General features: G+C 45.6%; 1 protein-coding gene and 1 pseudogene across 3 annotated transcripts in view; both read right to left on the reverse strand.

Annotated features, from left to right (window-relative positions):
* ARB2A (ARB2 cotranscriptional regulator A) overlaps positions 1–22,038 on the reverse strand; it is a 2,893,216-nt gene that overhangs the window by 185,813 nt on the left and 2,685,365 nt on the right. The window lies entirely within an intron of this gene.
* Positions 65–468, reverse strand: LOC138510972 (large ribosomal subunit protein eL32 pseudogene; annotated as a pseudogene).

Consider the following 22,038-nt stretch of genomic DNA (forward strand, 5'->3'; position numbering starts at 1 on the left):
TTGCTTTTTTTTTGAGTTTACAGTTTTTTTATTTGACAAAAACAGCTGCACAGAAAAAAGGAGTTTACTCATTCTCCTCGCTGCGCAATCTGGCGTTGGGATTTGTGAGTGTGATGGCAAGTTGAGCAGCCCTCTCTACGATGGTCTTGTGGTTTTTGTATGTAACATTGTGGGCAATCCCAGCACAAGAAGACTTGTTACTCATCATGAGCCCTTCCAGTTCCTTCACGTTATGTACCAGAAACCACCGGAATCCAGGTGGTAACATGTGATTGGCCCGTTTATCACTACCGTAACCAATGTTGGGCATCATGATCTGTACCTTAAACCTCCTGCAAACTCTGTTGTCAATACCCCTTGGTTTACGCCAATTTCACTTAATCTTGACATAATGATCAGACTGGCAACAAATGAACTTCTTGGTTCTTTTCTTATCTTCGGTTTGACAAGAGGTCTTAAGGCAGCCATGATTGCGGCTCAAAAACATCTGCCTGCTCCATAGAGAGGCCAAAGGAAGAGGGGGGTAGACAACTTTATTCAGGATTTTATTTTTATGTAAACTATGGTTTTCATAGTTCAAGAAATGTGTCCATTCCTGCAAATCTGTGAGCCATCATGGCCACACGCCCAGATATAAACTCACCTGTGAGAATCAGGAATTCATTAATATTTGGCCACTGTAAGGGAATAATAAGTCCTGTGCAATTGTAACTTGAAGGGAATTCCATTTTAAATATATTTCCACAAGGTTTCCCTTAAAGGGCCACAGCCCATTTTGTAGCATAGTTTGTAAAGGATTTCCCCCACAGAATTGCTAATTGAAGTTTAACTAATTCTTAGGATGTATATCTAAAATGATACAGGTTATTCAATTTGAAATTATTTTCTTAGGAATAAAAATGAGAAAACAGCCTCCTTTCTATTCCACCTTATTTTGATAAGTCATTTATAACGCGCCTATACACAAGTGTTTCTAGGCGCAACATGACAAAGGAGGGCAGACCGAGGGAGGACAAGACAAACAATCTTACTAGGCCTTGTGTCATTCAGATTGTGCAAGTGCGAGAACGAGAGGTGTAAGGAGAAAGGGAGGGGGGATGTATAAGGGAGAGGGGAGGGGAAAACAGAGCAGCAATTCTCTGAGTAAGTGCAGCCAGGGCAGCACGGCTCTGGGTAGTGCAAGGAGAACAAGGGACTGTAGGGTTAAGTTACAGCCCCTAAGTGCGTGATAGGCCCGCAGGAAGTGCAAAGGTGACTGATCAAGAAAGGGGAATACAACTTTAATCAGGAATTTATTTTTCTGTAAAGTATGGTTTTCACAGTTCAAGAAGTTTGTCAATTCCTGCAAATCTGTGTGCCATGTTGTGCATAATGGTCACAAACCCAGATATAAACTCCCCTAAGAGAATCGGGAATAAGGGATGATGGCTTATTGCTCTGCTGGGTCAAAGGGTTCAGGGTGGTATGCACATCTGTTCCTATGAAGCAGGGTCTTACTAAAGAAGCAGGCCAGAGACCTCCAACCCAGCTTCCCTCAAATGTGGAACTCCATGAAAACTTGTTTTATTGGTAAACAATAGGTTTATTGTCTGTGCTTTAAGAGCAAAGTTTATGCTCTGAATACCCACAGATGTGTCTGTTTATCTCAGTCGGATTACTTATTGATAATGGTGGGAATATTTTACAAAAAGATGACCTAAGAACGTTTTGGCTCTTGGAAATGAGTTCTGGATAAGCATACGTCAAATGTACATGATTTCAGCTGCATTGACCATTTAATGTGACATTCGGAAAACATGGAGTAAGTTTCACTTAGCAACGATAATTTAATAATGTAGGACTGATCAACACATTCTCGTCAATCTGCAGAATATGTACTGTACATCGACTTATCTTCTTGCAGAATAGTAAAATACACATTATCTCACTTTGCATGGTTTATGTAACATGGCTGCAAAAACAAACACTGTTTTCATCGGACATTTGCCTAGAAGAAATAAACGCTTTGTTCAGTGATATTTATCAGCATACGGATGAGAAGCCATGCACATACACCTTGTTCAGTGAAATGCATTACATTTATATTTAATAAAGTTGAGAGTAGTTTCATAATATTTAGGAATTGATCTTTGTCTCAGATATAGAACAGCTGTCAGGCATGGTGGCTTCCTGGCTGTAATATGTCCAAGGAATCAGTGATGTTTTGTAGGGCTTTTTTGTGCATCTTAGAATAATTGCATTATTTGTCTACAATGATGTCAAAGTCTTTTAGGGTGGCTGCAGAAATAAATACTATTCAAATTTTGCTTAAAAGGAAACAGATGTTCAATGAAAGGCGACTGCTTATTTCTTTGTGTTGTTTACATTTTGGCTCGGCATTACGTTGTTTGCCTTACTCAAATGTCCCATTATTCTTGACTGTTTTGCATTTAGTACAGGGGTACTTTGCACCCTGGAACCTGCATAGAATCCGCTAGGTATGACAGTGCCTTTCTCTGGTGTTATTGAATTGAAGGTTTTTGCAGCCGAGGAGCTTTATTTTTGAATTCTGCTGCAAGAGTATATTCCTTAGCAAAATGCAATATGTATGGAGGGATTCAAGAGCTGATCCAGTCCAGTGGCGTGTGTCTGACACCTCTGATTAAGTACTGTAAATCCTGCTACCTAGAGAAGGTTAGGATAGCCTGCTAACGAGTCAAAATACCAACCAAAAAAATGTAGGGAACAACAGGCATCAGGGAATGCATAGAGGAAAATATAAAATAAATGGAACTGGGCAGTTTGCTCATTTTAAAAGCTCATTACTGACATCTAAGCATAACCCGCTCTTCACAGGTTTCAATCCTGGCAGAACTGACTCAGACATTCATAATTGTGAGATCAAATAAGTTACTTATGAGTCTTCTGCTATGCTTCGGGAACTATGGAACCACCTTTGCTGTGAGATCCTAACGGACGTATAAGTGTATGAGTGATGTCATATATAAGCGCAACAGTGAGTGAGTGAGTGCGTGAATGTGCGGGTGATCAGCATTCATGATTTGTTCGTTGGATGCCAAGCTGCACGCAAATGGATGAACCACTCTGTATTACCTATTGACCACCCATCCTCATGTTTCCTGAACAAGAATCCACAATAAAGTGCATCATCTTCCACAAATGGCAGTTTTGAGAGCTTTGTTTGACCACAAGGTGCGATGAATCCAAAAAATTCACCCCTTCTCCCCAAAGGGGATCAACCCCCTTTGGGACTAGGGAAGTGAGCCTGCTAAGCAAACCCCTCCCTAGTGGACAGGGCAAGTGAGATCCCAATGGGGTGACCCACACCTCCCAGAATACAATGAATGCCAAAAGAATAATGACCCCTCTTTCCCCTCCCCTTAGGACTGACATGCTTATTGGTTACATGAAATGCGAGTATGGTAATTATGTGCAGGGCCCCTATACTGTGGTAGGCTCCGATTCTAACCTACGTTTGTCGTCATCTACTTGTGGAAGCCAGCACCAATCAAGTTTCTTCTTTCGTTCAAGGGAGGACCTTGATGGCTGACGCACAAACAGGAAGAGGGGGAGCAGCCTCCAGGGTGTGGTTAACGCGTTCTACGCAGCAGAACGCTGTAGCTTTGACAAAGGCGAACTTCCAACCAGAGATGGGCCACTGAAGCAGGAAGCACCACCACCAATGAAGGCAAGAGGTACCGGTGTCCTGGAGTAATGACTCTGGGGCTCCCATAGGACGAGACAGTATCTGGTCATTGCATCGACAGCCATCCCATCTAAAAAAAAAAGCATCGAAAAAAAGCATCTAATGCATTTTTTTTTAGATTGTAAAGGATTTAGTTTAATAAAAAGGGGTTTTAAAGGTTAAAAGAAGGGGGAAGCGGGGAACACCGCCATTAAAAAAAAAAATGAAAAAAAATGCATTAGATGCTTTTTAGATGCTTTCTTTTAGATGGTATGGCATTAGATGCTTTGGCTGTCGATGGAATGACTATAAACCGACGAGAATGCTCAGAGCAGCGACACGGAAGGCTACAGCGGAGCCCAAAGCCCAAGAATAGCTCACTGAGAGCCTATCACAGGAAGGGACGAAGGAAGCCGAACAAACCAAGGGGCCAGCAGATTCCATAACCAGAGAAGGGCCAACGAAACAGAAGCCAAGAGGCCAGCGGAGCCCAAAACCTGAGAAGGGCCAACCGAGAACATTCTACAGGAAGGAGTGAATGAAACCAAACAAGACAAGTGGCAAAGGAAGCCCATAGCCTGAAGAGGGACAACCTAGCACATACCCCACGCTGGGGTGAACGAGAGCAAACAAAGGGAAGAAGAAGACTGTAGCCTATAAGGGACCTACCGAGAGCATAACATAAGACCCGGCAACCGAAAAGGCAAAAATAAAGTGGCTAGAGAAGCCCTCATTCCGCAAGGGACAAACCCTAAACCTACCAGAGGACAAGGTGAACAAACCGGCAGCAGCAGAAGGGCCGGTAGATGCCCATAACCCAGGAAGGCCAAACTGATAACATAATCCAGAAAGGGGTGGCCAACACCGAAGAGCCAATTAGGCCAGAACCATGCAGAGCCTACTGAGGGATAAGAGAAGTATAAATGCACGAGAAGGTGAAGAAACTGAGAACTGGATTGAGGAAGTCCATCTATCGAGGAACATCATGTGTGAAAGGGGGTACAAAGACTCCCAGTGCAATTCTTCATATCCCTAGGGAAAGGATAACACCCAATGATTGGGTGAGGACATTATTATTGCACACCACAGTAACTTTGAGAGACTTTATTTGAGACTTTATTTGAGACATTCTTTGATTTTTGCGACCCAACTACATGGTGGAAGGTCAGAAACCAGCCACCATTACTTCCAGAGTGAGGTAAACCCTTAACGAAGCAGTAGCTTGGGATCCTTACTTCTATCGTCTTTTCCATAGAGTAGAACAGTTTAGGTTAGCTTGGGTTTGGTACAGAGGACTGACTTTAGTTGGGAGACAAGCACCTTTTTGTTATTTTATAGCATGGGGAACTCATCTTAGAACTAGGGACTAGAACAGGTTTTCTTTTTCTTTATTTTGTTCAATAAAATAGTGTTGAACTATGCCTCTGTGTCCACCTCCTTTGTCTGACCTAGCACCACAAAGGAATCTTTGCTACACTAGCAACAAGGCCTTCAGGACCTGCATAAATATGTTACCTATTATCATATAACTCACACGTCAAAATTCACCTATTACATATAGAATCGGTTTAAACATAAAAACCTCATGAATGTTCAATTAGACTTCTAGTAATCCATAAAAACACCATCTAAAATCAAATAGCTGCCAATAATTTCCAAGAGGTTGGGAGACCACAAAAGATAAAAGATAGCATAAAGTGAATAAACAGGTGGCTAAAATGGTTAATTCTGTGGCATTTCAACATTGAGTATTCCACTAATAGATGATATAGGTTTTTGATCAGACCAGGATAGACTCTGCAAAGTATTTTGCTTCTTTCTATAGGTTTACAAGCCCCTAATAATTAATTGGTCGGATGCAAGTTCAGACGCAGCCTGAACAACTGCATCCAGCATTTTTCATTCAGGAAGTTTTCTAAATAGTCTAGTAATATATTCGATTTTTACTCTTGCTTCGTTCATTGGACAAATAATTTATATTTTGTACAATCTGATTTGGTCATAATTCAATCATAGATCCACAATTTCATCTTCAACTTTTGGGGAATAATTACCAGCAAGTCAAAAGAAATGTCAAGCGTTGACAATATGGAGTCACAATATAAGATCCACTGGTTAAAATACATGAATTAGGGTCCTGAGTTAAGCTGTTTAGTTTGGCCCATAAGGGGTGATCATCAGCCATTGTTTTCTGTCGAGAGATCACTTTTTCCACTTAACAGCAGCCTCCATAGACATCAGACCAAATTCAAATTATACTTTCCAACACATTAACATTCTAGGTAACAGACCCAGTCAATTAATAATTAGAAATTGAAGCCTTAATTTCCTCTCTTTCTAATTCTCAAAACATCCATTCAAAAACACTTCAGCTGCCTGTATTGCACTACAATTAGAGATCAATTGCAAGGATATAAAAATGGGGCAACATTGAGTGAACCCAAGAGCTTTAAGGAGAGGATTTATAGATTGGTGCTGGATGAAAAGATACTTGATACAAAATAAAAAGGCATCATGGTCTAATATTATGGAAAAAACAGCAGAAATTCATTTCTTAAATAAGGCCAAAGTAAATATTGTCAATAAAGAACGTCAACAAATTGGAAGTGTCTTTAACCTAGGTGGATGTCTTCTGTACTAGAGGTTGAAGAAACCAATCAATATGGTGCCTAACAATTGCAAAATGCTGTTTCTGGCTTATCCTATTGGTATACCTGGAGGATTCACTGGATTGTTGGGTATTTTAGGTGATAGGTAAAATAGTGGCATCATAGGTTCAGGTACATTCAAGAATGTCCTTGTTTTCATGCTAACCCATTCCATGGATTCTGCTTCATCTAGTAGCAGAGAGTGGTTTATTTACAGCCACCAACTATGAGCACGTTCCACTCAATAAAAACAAGATGTAGCTTTAAACCCTCTTCATTACACCTTGCGTCTTTCATATGTAGATATGGGAGTGACCAGCCTACCTCTTGATGATCATCATAAATCCCTCCGCCGGGCCATTTCTCAATCGGAGATTAAAGTCCCCTAATGATCCATATTATGTTACTACTTGTTGATACTGGGGGAATTATAATGACAATGCAACTTCTTTGAATGCAGTGATAAAGGAAAGTGTCATTTTCTGCTCTGGAATTAAAGAGGTTTATAAGATTCTCATTTGGAGGGCTTATCAATTTTACCATTTGGAAACTATCATTTTCCACATTTATCTCCATGATCCTATATCCCTGATAAGTGTCAATCTTATACTAAGACCATGTGAATGTCTTCCCTTTTAATTTTTAACTGCAGATAAAGCATAACCATCTGAAAATGGAGTAGCTATCGACTAGCTTTCCTGTAAGATCACATCAAACCTTCTGCAAAAGGGTATTAAATCATCATATTCATGTTTTTCTTTTTTAAACAATGCGCCACAATAAAAAAAAATGGCGTAACCCGTTATAGTCCAAGGGGAGATGATTGTCAGTTTGTTTTCCAAAATTAGGAAACCCTCTTTTCACAGAGATACAATAGTGACCCAGTGATGTTTTGATTCAATCAGCATCTTCCATTGGTTTGTTTGTTTTATTTATATAGCGCTCCCCACCCAAAGGTATCTGGGTGCAAATCTACATATTATACTCGCAGATACACAGTTTGCAAGGTTGCAAATACAATACAGGTATATTACATTAAATAAATGAGGTACATCATTTCACGTAGTAATTACACAGTGCATTCAGACAGAGTGGTAATCTACCTATGGTTAGTGAAGGTAGGCAATAGACATGGTCAGTAATTGGGTGATTTAACAGCGTAGTCATAGGGAGGTAGTCAGACGGGGTATGACCAGGGTTAGGCCGAAGTTTGTTGTCCTAGATTATTCTTGAGCTACCAGCCATGTTTTTAGTTTATTTGAAAAGTCAAATATACTGTCTCTGCTCTAATGTCGGAAGGTAAAGCGTTCCACAGATTGGCGGCTAGGACCGGGAAACTCTTGCCCCCGGTTCAATTTCATACCTTGGTTTAATGAGTTGGTTGATTTGTGCAGATCCAGTGGGTCTGTTGGAAAGATTTTTTTTTGGAGAACTTGCAGTTAAGGTATTTTGGGGCTAGGTTAGCTAGGCATTTATGGGTAAGAGATAGCGATTTGTACATGATTCTACTCTTGATTGGTAGCCACTTTACTTTTTCTCTGGAGGCTGTGATGTGGTTGGCTCGTGGTATGTTGAGGGCCGCACTCAGAGCATTATTGTGGAGTACTTGAAGTCTGATCAGATCGCGAAGACTAGTTCCGTTGTATAATGTGTTGCAATAGTCAAGTTTTGATGGGATAAGTGCTCTGGCTAGGGTAACACAGCTTTTAGGAGACAGGAAAGGTCTGCAGGCGGTTATGAGCTTAGCTGTGTAGGCTACTGATGAGGCTGTGGCATTGATCTGTTTCATGAGGCTAAGGTTCGAGTCAAGGTATATTCCAAGTGTCTTGACTACTTTGGCAACTTGAATAGTATTGTTGTCAATGATGAATGTTTGGAATTGGCTGGGCAGTTTGTTCAGGAGCTTTGAGAGCCAATCATTAGTAGTTCTGTTTTGTCATCATTCAGGCAGAGGCCATGAGTGGCCATCCATGCCTGAATGATAAGATAGATTTTGCTAAGGTGATTTGAGTCCTCTGTGTAGCAGCCTGAGAGCGGGATGCGTATTTGGGCATCATCTGCATAGTTTGTGTAGATGATACCCAAAGTGTCTAGGTGATCAAAAAGTGGCTTCGTAAATATATTGTACAACGTGGGAGTGACACACGAGCCTTGCATTACTCCAAATAGGACTGGGGCTGGGCCTGCCTTTGCTGTCGTAGAGAATACTCTCATAGTCCTATTTGTGAGAAAGGATTGAATCCAGGCAGTGGCTTTGGCTGAAAAGTGTGCAGCTGAAGTAAGGTGCTTGCATAAAACTTTATGGTCGACCAGATTGAAGGCCGCAGAAAGGTATAAAAGGAGGAGAAGGGCTATGATCCCTTTGTCCTTTATCTCATCCATTTAAGTTTTGAGGTCGATGAGAGCCGTTTCTGTGCCATGACCTGGTCGTAAACCCGATTGTCGGAGGCCAAGGAGGTTGTTCCTTTTGAGGTGTTTTTGAATTTGGAGGTACGCTGCAGTGTCCAAGAGGGCGGACCCATGCATCTTTAAGGTTTGTTGGGACTGAGAAGGTTTCAAATGAAGAGTTTATAAAGGTTATTATGAAGGGTGCAATATCAGCTATAGCCTCTTTGATAAGGGTGGGAGGGCAGGCATCACCCTGGCATTTTGATGGTTTGAGGCTACCATTTCTTTTTCTTTTTTATTGGTTTATTAGAAAACTTTTTAAAAAAAAGCACATACATGCTGTACACATCGAATTTAACATACATTACAATTCAACAATTAGTAAAAATCTTCACTTCAGATTAAGTGCATCACTTTACATCACAAAAAAGCCTAGCAGTGATGACCATTAACAGGGAAGTCAATGCTAAGGTTAATTTTTCTATCGATTTCATCAAAAATGACTTGCCACCAGTCATCAATACTTAAACTTGCTCTACTTTCACAAAATTTCCTAAAATTAATACTTAGTTCATCATGTAGGGCAGAGCATGATAGAGTTAAATGCTTAAGTGTTTCTTCATCTTTTTTACACAGTCTACACAGATTGCAAAGATTTTCTATTTGTAACCAACCATTTGTTCGTTCTCTTGTTGGAAACAAGTTCATGCGAAACTTCATATAAAGCGGTCTTTGCTTTTGGTAGGGAAACATTTTCAAATAATTTTGAGTTTCATTTACTACTCGTTTTTGACTCTGAATATTTTTTGTTATTCGAAGTTTTTGATACTGTTCACCTGTTTGAATCCAATCCAATCTCCACAGCTTTTTCTACACATAATTTGGATTGGATTGCAAGGTAGATAGGTCAGTAACTAATGCCACAAGTATATCATTCAATCGAGCAGCCACCATGGCCAAAACTGAGGCGCTCTTTGCGTTTACTGCATGTTTCAATATTTCAAATTGCAGACATGGCGGGTCTAGAGTCATCTTTCGAAACAAATTAAGCGTCAGCCAAGAGACTCTTGCATTCAAAGAGATCAAACTAAGCTCATATTTAATACAAACTGTAGGAGTGCCTCTTGGTAGACATAAAACCCGGGACCAAAGCATGTTTGCAAAGGAGTTCCACAACTCGAAGGAACACCCTAATGCACATTCTGTACCATATATAAGTGCAGAAACAGCCTTCCGATCGTAGTACCACAGAGCTGGGGACGATTTACCATACTTTTTATTTACCCACCATGCTTGAATTGCCAATTTTTTACATTTTCCTTTTAGAGAGATTACCCACGGGGCATCATTTATATTTGAATTTACAAGCGTTCCCAAATATTTGATTTTTGTTGTAGTAGAGAGCATAGTGTCACCCAGGTACCACCGAAACTTGAGTCTGTCTCTCTTTATCTGACCTCTAAGCTCCTGAAGTATAGGAGTTGTATCAAGTAAAATAATGTTGTCTACATACAAGAGATGCCCAATATGCACCATATTAATTTTTGGAGGGAAAGAGCCCGCCTCTTTAAGCCACAGTTCGATATCAGACATGAATAGATTGAAAATTATAGCTGCTAAGGGGTAGCCTTGTTTAACTCCACAAAAAGTTTGTACTGCTGCAGAGAGGCACCCAGAACAATCGAGCCCGATTCTTACATTGGTGTTTGTATGTAGATCCTTGATGGGTGAAAATAGGCTAGGTGGACATTTCGTTATCAGGTAATAATATCCCCATATATATGGTCGCCGTAAATAATATCGCCGGGTAAATGTCGTGGCGATATTATTTGGGTGACCATATATATGGGGACAGGGGCAAAAAAATTTTTTTTTCAAAAACAAAAAAAAAAAAAGTTTGGGGTTGCGGGGGTGTCCCCCGAATGTTCCATGCAATAATGTCGCCACAAAAAACAGTCATTTTTTCGGCAATTGTTTTGCATGGCGAGATTTTTGTGGCAACATTATTACATGGAACCGACATTTCCATTTAATCAATTTATTGCATAATTTGGTGCGATTGATACTGTCAGAAGCGTGAGATAGATCTATCGAGTCGATATAGATCTTTCCAGCAGTTCTTAGTGCCTCCATCTTTAATAAATTGACGATCAAAAGATTTAGGCTACAGCCCACGCCTTTTATAAACCCTGTTTGACGAATATAAACATGATTATATTCGGTGGACCAAAGTAGGAGCTTGCGTTGCAGGAGAGTAGAAAAAATCTTCCCCAAAACATCCAAAATAGGGCTATAGTGACTTGGATCCAGTGACTTGGATCTTGTCTATTTCTCTTTTTGAATATGGGTACTAAAATAGCACTTTTCCTTGGATTCTTGCAGAGAGAGCAATTGTTGAGAAAAGCTGATAGCAGAAATCTGCCCATACTTCGGGATTGTTTTTTAGAATACAGTTAGTCAGTCCATCAGGACCTGATGCTCTGCATGAGCTTAGTTTCACGATAATTTCCTGAATGTCTGTTTGTTCAAATTTTAGGTCCCAATGATTAAGGTCATAAGATGGATCTTCATTAGTTTCAGTTTTCTTGCTGTACAATTGTGCAAAGTGATTTATCCACGTATTTTCAGGTACCATATTGTCTTGCAAGGCATCTTTTGGACCACTAAGATTATTTATAAGGGCCCAAAAATCCTGAGTATTCTTGTTTGCTAATTTAGACAGCATTGCCTCTGCATCACTTTGTAGTATTGATGCTTTACGCATTTTTAGCCAGTTTTTATAAGACTGCTTTATTTTTATTTTTTGGGTGATTTATTCTGCTCTTGAACACTGTTGAAGTTCTGATCGTATCTTACGTTTAAGGACCTCAAGGTCAAACCTGTGGATGCGATCAAACTTAGGATGTCGTAGCTCTTTGTTCATCTCCTTAAACTGTTTCAGTAGGTGCAAGTAGTCGACGGTGTTATATTCTGATTGAAATGCTAGATTTACAGCTATAACTTCTTTGCTTTCTATTCGAAGACGAATTCTGTTAGATTCAAAAGTCACAGGGTTACTCAAACTCGCACTCTCCTTTAATAAGAAATGCATTTTAGCAAGTTGTGTTCATTCTCGATCTTATCAATGACATGGACAGACCTAACACGACTATGTAGTACGTCTGATACGTAAATATAATCTAAGTTGGATTTTTGGTTTAAGCGTTTCCATGTATTTTTTGCCGGAATGTCTCCAATCGTGCAGCTATTCAGCATCTTCATAGATCGTGAGGACATTTCATCCATCCATAAGGAAGTGTTGGTCTGTGTATGCAGTTTGATATTCACACGTTTCTCTTGGGTCCTCAAACAGTTAATATTTAAATCACTGCATATTAATACATTTGGTGCTAAGAATTAATCAGTGATTGTATCAATCAACGATGAAACTTGATCGATAAAATCAATAGCACCATTGGCTTTTTGATACCAATAAACATTAATAAGATTAATTGCATCTTCCCCATTTTTATGTCCATTTTCCAATTTGATTGATAACAGTTGAATATAATCAGATACATTTCTGGAGTCAGTAATTTTATACCCAGAGTTTTTCCTGATCATAGTCAATAAGCCAGCCAGGTCTACCCTTTTCCTTCTGAATTGCTGGATTAAATGCGATTTCAAAATTGTCACAAACAGGGCATATGGAGAGCCACGTTTCCTGGAGGCAGACAATATCGAGTCCAGAGAGCCATGGCTGTTGAAATAAATGAGAAAAGCCTTGACAGTGGCAAGAGGCAAAGAGAATTCTTGATTCTTAGGTCTTGGCATTAGCTTTGAGGACCACCAGCTAACGATTCAGCCAACCAACTCCACTCATTACTGGGTAAGCCACCAGAACCGGTATTAGGTGACACCTCCTCGATATTATCTGAAGGACTGTCACACACAAACGTGATTTGTAATTTTTCACCATCTGGAGGGAAGGTGAACACTTTCAAGGTTCAATGACCTTGGTGGCCAAGTTTGGCTTTATCTCATATGACCTTTCCACTCTACACGGCTCCTTACCAGGCTGTATAGACTTTTTACCCTAATTAAGTGGAGATATAAGCAATGGTGTAGCCGCAGTTGTCTTTTTTTTGAGGGACAATAGGCAGATTTATCACTGGAGGAGTGCTTTTGTCTTTAGAAATATCAAATCCCATAGACAGAAGAACTGGCGCAGCTTCAAGTAAGATGTTGCAAACTATTCCAGAGTCAAGATATAATCTGACACAATCATTTTGTGGTTTTTTGTGGAATTCAACGATTTTGATATCTCCCGTTTCAATTGTACGAAGAAGTGGAACGTAATGAAACAGGCGTAAAACATTATTGCGATTAAGCATTAAGCCATCATGGGGGGGCGTGGCTTGATGCCTACGTGAGAGGACGTTCCTTGGAGGAGCTCCCCATGATCCGATCCTGATCCTGGGAAAAAAGTGATGGTTTTTGGCGTACTTTCGAGCCCACGGTGCATCTAAAGGCATATGAAAGTGGGGGGCATACGGTGCGTGCCCCCCCCAACGGCGAGACTGCATATTCATGGAACTAGACCCCGAAGAAGTTGGCGGTCACGCAAAGGAAGGGGAGCACCCAGGATGGACGCCTGTGGACAAAGGGCCATAAAAGGTCCGAAGAGCTGAGGAAGACAAGGTTGGTCGGAACGTGGGCGAGCCCAACCAGATAGACTGCAGAGGCTATGGGTTGTGGCGGGCTAGCAGAGTGAACCCAGGTTCAGCGAAACCTCGCTGAGAAGGGGCCGGCGAGGATACAGTGGGCCCAATCGACGCAACAGGATGTCTTCCAAGGTGGTGCGACCCCGGATCAAGCAGCCTACGATGGAGACCTATGCTAGGTCGTCCTCGGGCGCGGAAGGGGGCAAGAGCAAAGAAACCCCTGCGGCGGCGACGGACCCACCGGGTACCATCCAGGAGGTGGTGGCAGCAATTGCTGACCTGAAGGTGGCCTGGGAGACGAAGCTGGGCCTGGCCATGAAAGAGTTGCAAGAGGGCCTAAACCTCAAGATAGGAGCGGTCCGAGAAGAAGTGAACTTGTTGCACCAGGATGTGCGAACGATCGCGGAGCGCACTGGGGAACTGGAGCAGGAGTTGGCCCCGACCGTGGAGGCGTGCAATACACACGCCAAGGAACTTCATGCCCTCGTGCAGAGAGTGGGCAATTTGGAGGACAGAGCAGAGCAGGCGGAGGGGCGCGCCAGGCGCAATAACATCCGCATAGTGGGGGTACCGGAGGGAATGGAAGGATCGAACCCCACGGACTTCGTTGACACCATGCTTTTGCAGGAGATTACAGGCGGAGAGCTGACCCAGGGGTTTGCGGTCGAAAGGGTGCACAGGGCCCTGACCAGGAGACCGGCCCCAGGAGCCCCCCCGCGGCCGTTGATTGCAAAGATCTTGAACTATCGTGACTGCGAGAAGATTCTCAAATTTTTCCGGAAAGGGGGCACGATAGAAAGGGGGTCAGCGAATATAACAGCGTATCCGGATTACACGCTGCTTGTACAACGGAGTCGAATGAACTTTGGAACGGTGAAGAGGAGGCTCAGAGAGGCAGGCCACCGCTACATGTTGCTTTACCCCGCTAGGTTAAAGGTGATCCATAAGAACAGATCCCTCTTCTTTGAGACGCCGAGCGACGCGATGGAATGGCTGGATATGCAAGGTCGACTGCAGGAATCGGATGCCCAGACAGAAGCGGATGGAGATAAGTAGCGTGCTGCAGAGGCACCCGTGAGGCCATAGCTATGACATTGGGACTAGAATATAGCTCGATATTGTGCTTGTGTGGGGGAAGTCACGGCATCTGCCGGCGGGTCCCGTTGAATTCACTTCTCCTAAATAGATGACTGGGAGCTCCTGGGGAGCAACCTCTGCACCCGATAGTAGTACACTTAGTTAGGTCACTGTTAGATTGGTGACACCCCGCGGGGTCCTTGTTCTTGGTCACGAGACGGGTCCAGACGTGGGTAGGCCTGAGATCCAGGGATGGAGCTGGGCTATTGTTGGGGGTTGGTGGGGAGGGGAGGGGAGTTGTGTGCAGTGGTGTGAGGTTGGGGAAGGGGGAGGGGGGCACGGTTCGTTAACAGAAGGGAAGGAGCCAGGAAACGACCCTTCATGGGGAACATCATGGGGAGGGATGGGACGGAGATAGACCGACTAGGTGGCATCGGGTAATCTCAGAATTGAATAGACATAGCCCTGCTGCAAGAGACCCACCTCACTAGGGAAAGGCTGGAGGTGGTCGGGAGGAAATGGAAGGGCACCGTTGTGGGGGCGGCGTACTCAGCGTATGCCAGAGGGGTCATCACTTGGGTGGTGCCCCACGTGCCGTTTCGAGTGCTTGATACCACGGTGGACCCGGAGGGTAGAATGGTGGTGGTGACGGGTCTCTTGGAAAACAGAGAAATACACATCATAAATTTGTACGCCCCCAATAATGATACAGCGGCTTACTTTAGGACCCTCTACGGTAAACTTGGCCCCCTGGCGGGGGGTACGGTAGTGTGGGGGGGGACTTTAACTGTACCGTAGACCCCAGTATGGATAGGTCCAAGGATAGGGCAGGAAAAACGGCACCGGCGGCTAAAGCGCTGAGTACCCTACTGAAAGACCTAGGCCTAGAGGATGCGTGGAGGAGGCTGCATCCCACGGATAGACAGTACTCGCACTACACAGCGCCACATGATTTGTACACAAGGTTAGATTACATGTTTGTAACAGCCGGGATAGTGAGAGAAATAGAGGGAGCAGAATACAAGGCCCGAATGCTGTCGGACCACTCACCCTTGGTGGTAGACTGGAGACACCAGCCCCCACACCCGCAGATTCCTACATGGAGACTTAGGACCGAGGCTCTGCAGGATGAGGGGTTTCGGGAGGGCCTGAGGGACGCTATTGAAGAATATTTTGATACGAACACGGGAAGCGTAAGCTCTGTGGGCACACTGTGGGAAGCGTTTAAGGTGGTGGTGCGTGGCGTAGCTATTTCCCAAGTTAAAGGGCTACAGAGGGGGGTCAAAAGGGAGCTCCGGGAGGCAGAAAAGGAGCTAGAGGAGCTCACGCATTGCGTGAGCGCCGCTCATGATAACAGAACCAAAGTAGAGGAGCTACAGTTGTCCTGCAGTGCACTCTGGGATAGACTGTGCAGACTCAGCTACAGGAAATATACGGAGCCGATACACGCAGGGGGCGATAAGCCGGGCAGATTGCTGGCTTGGCTGTACAAGAGTGAGACCCCCCCGCTCGGTGATTAGTGAGACTCAGGGCGAAGGAGGTAGCATATGCAACACCCAGAAAGAGGTAAATGAGGAATTCTATAAGTTTTACAGACACTTGTATGAGGACACGGGGGAGGATATGGGCCAAGACATACTAGACACATTGGGGGACATTGAGCTGCCCACCTTAGATGATCTAGAACGCTCTGAGTTGGACGCACCCGTCACCTCGGATGAGCTGGAAGTATTGATTGGGAACTTGCCCACTTGCAAGGCGCCGGGTTCGGATGGGCTGCCCAGTGAGTTCTACAAAACATACCAACAAGAGTTGCTCCAGCCACTGCTTGCCACTTTCAACGAGGCCTATGAGAAGGGAGAACTCCCGTTGTCCCTCTGTGAGGCTGTAATCACCCCACTCTTGAAACCAGGCAAGCCGGCCGTGGAGCGCGGGTCTTACAGACCGCTGTCCATGCTCAACCAGGTCAGCAAAATACTCACGGCGGTGCTGGCCAATAGACTGAAGAGGGTGACTAAGAAACTGATACACCCAGATCAGACGGGATATGTTCCGGGCAGGAACATCACCGATAACCACCGGAGGCTACACCATGTCATAGACCAAACTGAGGAGGACACGGGCGAGCTGGCTATAGTGTCGTTAGACGCGGTCAAGGCCTTCGACTCGGTGCGATGGCCCTGGCTGAAAGCGGTCCTGAAGGGGTATGGAGTGTGTGATGCCGGAAATGCATCTGAGGGACAGGGCCTCTGAATCCTTGTCCTTTTTCTGTTTTTACCGTGTGTTCTGTCATGTTTTCTGCCCAGGAGTCCATGAGGGACTCCTGGCAGTGCAGCTCTCTTTTGGTTTGGTGAACAGACCCATGGGATACCCTTATGGCACCCATGGGTAGGGGTACAACCCTGTGCCCCTAGTGTATGTTTTTGGGCACCTGTGGGTGGCCCACAGAGCAGGGTATGGGCTGGTGGCAGCTCCATGCTGAATTTGACAGGTGCTCTGGGTGTCCTCCATTTTGGGATACCCAGGCCCTGCCATTGGAATCAGTTGATTCCTGATAGGAAACAAGATGGCCCCTGTGGCCTCTTGCTTTCTATTGCCTGTTATCTTGTTTTTCCCAAAGTCCTGGGAAGCCCTGACTCTGTCCCTTCCCCCTGACTGGCTGTTGGGTGGAAGTTCCATATATGGTGTTGTTGTAAAGGCCCAGCTAGACTGACTGGAGCCTTCCCAGTGACTGTATGTTATGGGTACCTCCTGTGGGTGGGACCTGGGTGAATGGAGTGTGTGACCAATATACACTCCTTGTTGTGGTTGTCTGGTTTCTGGCATGAGAGACAAAGACTGAGACAGCCCTGCCCGAAACTGGCCTGAATGCAGTGTGTAGTGTTGAATGGCTGGGTACTTGTCCCAATCCACATTCCTTGTTGTGAGTGTCTGAAAGGGAGGAGTGTGGCCTGAATGCACTGTGTGCCTGATTGGCTGACTGACTGCATGAATGCCCTTCTGTGTGATTGGCTGCTGTGTGTGTGCCAGCAGTGTGGATGAGAGACAGAATAGTATATCTGGGGACCTCTCACCACTGGAAATTGTTCAGAAGCATTCAGAAGCTGAGTCTCCACTCAAGAGTAACTGGATTTGCTGATCCTCGACGTCCAGCTGGAAGAAGAAGACTTGCTGTGGCATTTGCTTCGACGGAACTGAAGGTTGTCGAAATCGTCGAGGACTGACCCGAGAGAGGACCTGGTAAGGCGCCCTCTTCCCGTGCTCCGAGGGACCATCGAGCACCGCTGAATCTTCGCCGAAGCGCCCTGGAAGTCAGACCCTCGAAAGGCTGCCGACCCGAGACGGGACCGCCGAGGAGATCGAAGTGAAGCACCCGGACATCGACGCTGTCGAAGTCCATTGCCGTCGACCAGGGTTCGCAGGTCTGTGTAACCGCTGGAGGCCCGTCGAAGTTGTGTTGCCCAGCCGTGGGAACCACTTGACGCCGTGCCGCCGACGACCGGAGCCGTCCGCTCCTTGCCTAAGAACGTTTCAATCGAAGGACTCCCTCGACCGCATCGTCGACCGCTTATCCTGCCGGAGAAAGTCGAGGACGACCAACGCGCCGAGGAGAAACCTGCCGGTGGGTTTCCCGCCACCCAACGACCTCAAAGACTCGGACGACCCGACGCCCTTGCTGGGCTTCCGTCTCTACAATCTTTGCGGTCCAGAACTATTGTCCTCGAGGTGCCCCGCACACCTCCGCCCTGCAGGACGCCGACGCCCCGACGCCGACGAGCACCGCTCGGACGAAGCTGCCGCCTCTTTGACATCGTTCTACCTCGTTTGTCGACGGACGTTCGACGCCCCGTGCCTCCCGCTTGAAAGGGAAGGCATTCAAGAAGGGCCGTCGATTCCCCGTCGCCGAACCCCGAGGTCTTCGACGTTTCTCTACGCCTCTCGACGATCCGTGACTCCTGCTTAAAAGGGGGTCATTCAAGAAGGATCTGTCGACGCCTCTTCGAAGAACTCGACTCCACCAGGTACATTGGGGGGGTAAAAACATTGTAGGAGAGAATAAGACTGTTGAACAATATATGGACTGGGCTTGTGTCATATCCCTTTATTTTACAGGTTGCCCAGGTGGGGGGATCTCCACACAGAACTGTGTCCAGTAGCTAGGGCCAGTATTCTGCCTATTGTTTCAACCATCTTTTATCTCTCCTCTCTCTATTGCTGGTTTCCTTCTTATTGATCTGTGTGCCATTTTTACAGTATTGTGAATGCACTTTAATGAGGTCTAATATTAGTGGTACCACTTTAGAAATTGTAGATATTTACCATTATTGATTTTCCTGAGCACAAAGTGCGTTATTGTGATAAGTGTACATAACCTTTGAACTAATTATATAAAGACTGTGTTTTCAGTAATACAGTGTGTGGACATTCCTTTGTGGGGGCTTGGGGATACACTGTACTTAAGAACCAGCCTGCATCACCTCCTGAGAAGCTAGGCCTTGATTGCTCGTCCATCGCTACCGTAATCGAGAATCTTGGCTGGGGTCTTCTGTGCCTCTCCTCTACCATATAGAGAGCGGAAGTACAGACCCCCCCACCGGTCTTGACAAGCTGGTGGCAGCGGTGGGATGCTTATGGTTTTAAGACTCAGTGTATAACCGTGCCACTTACAAAATATCCGCACTTTATTAGATTAAGGTTTGGGTGTGTACCAAATAACTGCATTACAGGCAATGGAGCCCATTGCAAATGGTAAATTGACTCGGATGAGCTTAGAGGCTCTCCAGAGTGCTTGTGAAGCCAGGGAGTTGGACTTTGTGGATAAGTCTAGGGCTGAGCTGATAGCTGCCCTGGTGGACTACCAGACTGATGGTGAAACCCTTGATGAAGGGGGGGATGCAACCAGTGAGGACTCTGCCCCTGGGGTTGTCGCTGAATCTGTTTCTGGGAATGCCACCATTCCTGCTGCCTCTGTTCCAAACCCCAGCAATTCCATGGAACTTGAGTTATTAAGGATGAAATTGGCCTTTGAATATCGCAAGTTGGAAATAGAAGCTGAGCTTAAGAAAGAGGAGCTGGCACAGCAAGTGGAACTCAAGAATAGGGATCTTGCGCTCAAAGACAAGGACACTGAATGTCAGAGAATCCAGCTAGAGAGAGCTAGAGTGGAGACTTCAGCTAGACCAATTGAGAGTGGCAGGTCCCCAGCCACCAAGTTTATGAAAGATTTGGTTGGTGTGTTTGTGGAGGGTTCAGATATCCTCCAATGGATTGAAGCGTTTGAAATGGCTTGTGCAATTCATGATGTAGATAAAAGAGATTGGGCTAAGTGTTTGTTAAGCAGAGTGCCTCAAACTGGATATGACTGTATTCTGAAGCTGAGTGTGGAAGAAAGGGGTCAGTATGAGTGTATGAAGTCTGCTTTGATTGCCAAGTTTGGCAAGACACCTGCCCAATACCTTAAAAGGTTCAGGGAATTTAAGAAAAGAGAGAATGTGTCTTGGGTTGACTGGGTGAGTACTGCGCACATGAACATGATGGGGTGGATTGATGGATACAAGGTGAAAACTTTTGTTGAGTTGTCCCACCTCTTGTTTTTTGAGCATTTTTCTGAAGCCTGTTCACCGGAGCTGCGTCAGTATGTGGCTGACCAGAACATTTTGGACCCCTTTAAGCTGGCTAGGTTGGCTGACAAGTGGGTCTCCCACCGGGTGTCCCCTAAGGACTCCAGTGGGAAGGACAAGGACAAAGAAAAGGGGGCCTCTCAGAAAGCTGAGGAGTCCCAAAAGCAGTCACAGTCGGGTAAACCAAAACCTTCCTCTCCTAAGACCCAAAAATCTAGTGGGGATAAGTCCTCTGTGGGTGGGAATAAGAGTAGTGGTCCACCTGCTGCAAAGCAGGCTCCCAGTGGTTCCAGTACCGTACCCCGCACTCCTGGCACTTGTTGGGATTGTGGGGCTCTGGATCACAAAAGGGGTGACCCCAAGTGTAAAGGTAAGGCACTTGGAGTACAGGCTGTCAGCCTGACCTACCCTTACCCCGTGTCTGAGGTGGAGGCCACTGTCCTCCCCTCCTCTGCAGGAATCACATTTGGTGCTCCAGTAGAGATTTCCTTAGTGTCCCTTGGGGCCTGGGACCAGTACGCAGAAGTACTGGCGACTATCCCACAGAACACCCGTAGATTTTTGAGAAGTGTCCTCTTGAATGGCCAGCCTTCTACTGGTTTGAGAGACACTGGGGCAAGCATGACAGTGGTGGACAGGACCCTGCTCAAGCCAGAGGACTATGAAGGTGCTCCTCTGCAAACCACCAGGTTAGCTGGTGGGCCTCCCAAATTATCGCCTGTAGCCCTAGTCACACTCATGATTGGAGACAAGACAGCAAAGCTTCCTGTCCTGGTTCAGGACAATGTCCCTGCTAACATTCTGTTAGGAAATGATCTAGTAGAGTTGGGGTTGATCTCGGATGGTCTTCCCATGACTGCTGCTGCAGTCACTAGGTCACAGGTGACACCGGGTCTGGCTGTGAGTCAGGTATCCGAGCCAAAGGCGAGGCCTAAGGCAAGAAGAAGGAAGACCAAGAAGGCCACCTCTGTGGAGGGAACACCTTCTCTTCCTGCTGTTCCGACAGCACCCAATGGGATCCATGCTCCGGACGGGCTGGGTCCAGCGGAAAACCCAAACTCAACTCCTGTGGGAGAAGAGACAGAAGACTCTCCTGTGGGAGAGGTTCTCAACCCGGAGGATCATCCCGACCTTCAATGCTTGTTAGCTGAAGGGGGACCCTCCCGGGCAGACTTCTGTAAGGGACAGAGAGAGTGCCACTCTCTCGAGGGCCTGAGGAAACAGGCCCTGTCCCAGGCACAAGGTGAAGTGCCTAGGACATTCAAGATTTATTGGGAGGGTGAGCTCCTTGTTAGTGAGCCCACTAAGCCCGAACCTGGTGCCCGCAAGAGGTTGGTGGTACCCCAGGTTTACAGGCCCTTCCTACTGCAGTTGGCGCATGAGGTGCCCTTGGCTGGTCATCTTGGGACCAAGAAGACTAAGCAGAGGCTCTCTGCCCATTTCTACTGGCCACGGATGGGAGTAGAGGTGGAGTCCCACTGCAGGACCTGCCCAACTTGTCAGTTGTCTGGCAAGACTGGAGGCAGGGTCATTGCCCCACTGCAGCCATTACCAGTGGTTGGCACACCATTTGAGAGGGTGGGCATCGACATCGTCGGTCCCCTTGACCCTCCCACTTCAGGTGGACATCGGTTCATCCTGGTCTTGGTAGATCATGCCACCAGGTACCCTGAGGCAATACCCCTTCGGACTGTTACTGCCAAGGTGGTTGCCAGGGCTCTCCTGGGCATTTTCACCCGTGTTGGATTCCCCAAGGAGGTTGTCTCTGACCGAGGATCCAACTTCATGTCTAGTTACATGAAAACCATGTGGAAAGAGTGCGGGGTAACCTACAAGTTCTCCACCTCTTACCACCCCCAGACCAATGGTCTGGTTGAGAGATTTAACAAAACTCTCAAGGGCATGCTAGGTGCTTT

This window comes from Ambystoma mexicanum, chromosome 6p (assembly GCF_040938575.1).
Source record: "Ambystoma mexicanum isolate Mex_15411 chromosome 6p, UKY_AmexF1_1, whole genome shotgun sequence".
Taxonomy (NCBI): domain Eukaryota; kingdom Metazoa; phylum Chordata; class Amphibia; order Caudata; family Ambystomatidae; genus Ambystoma; species Ambystoma mexicanum.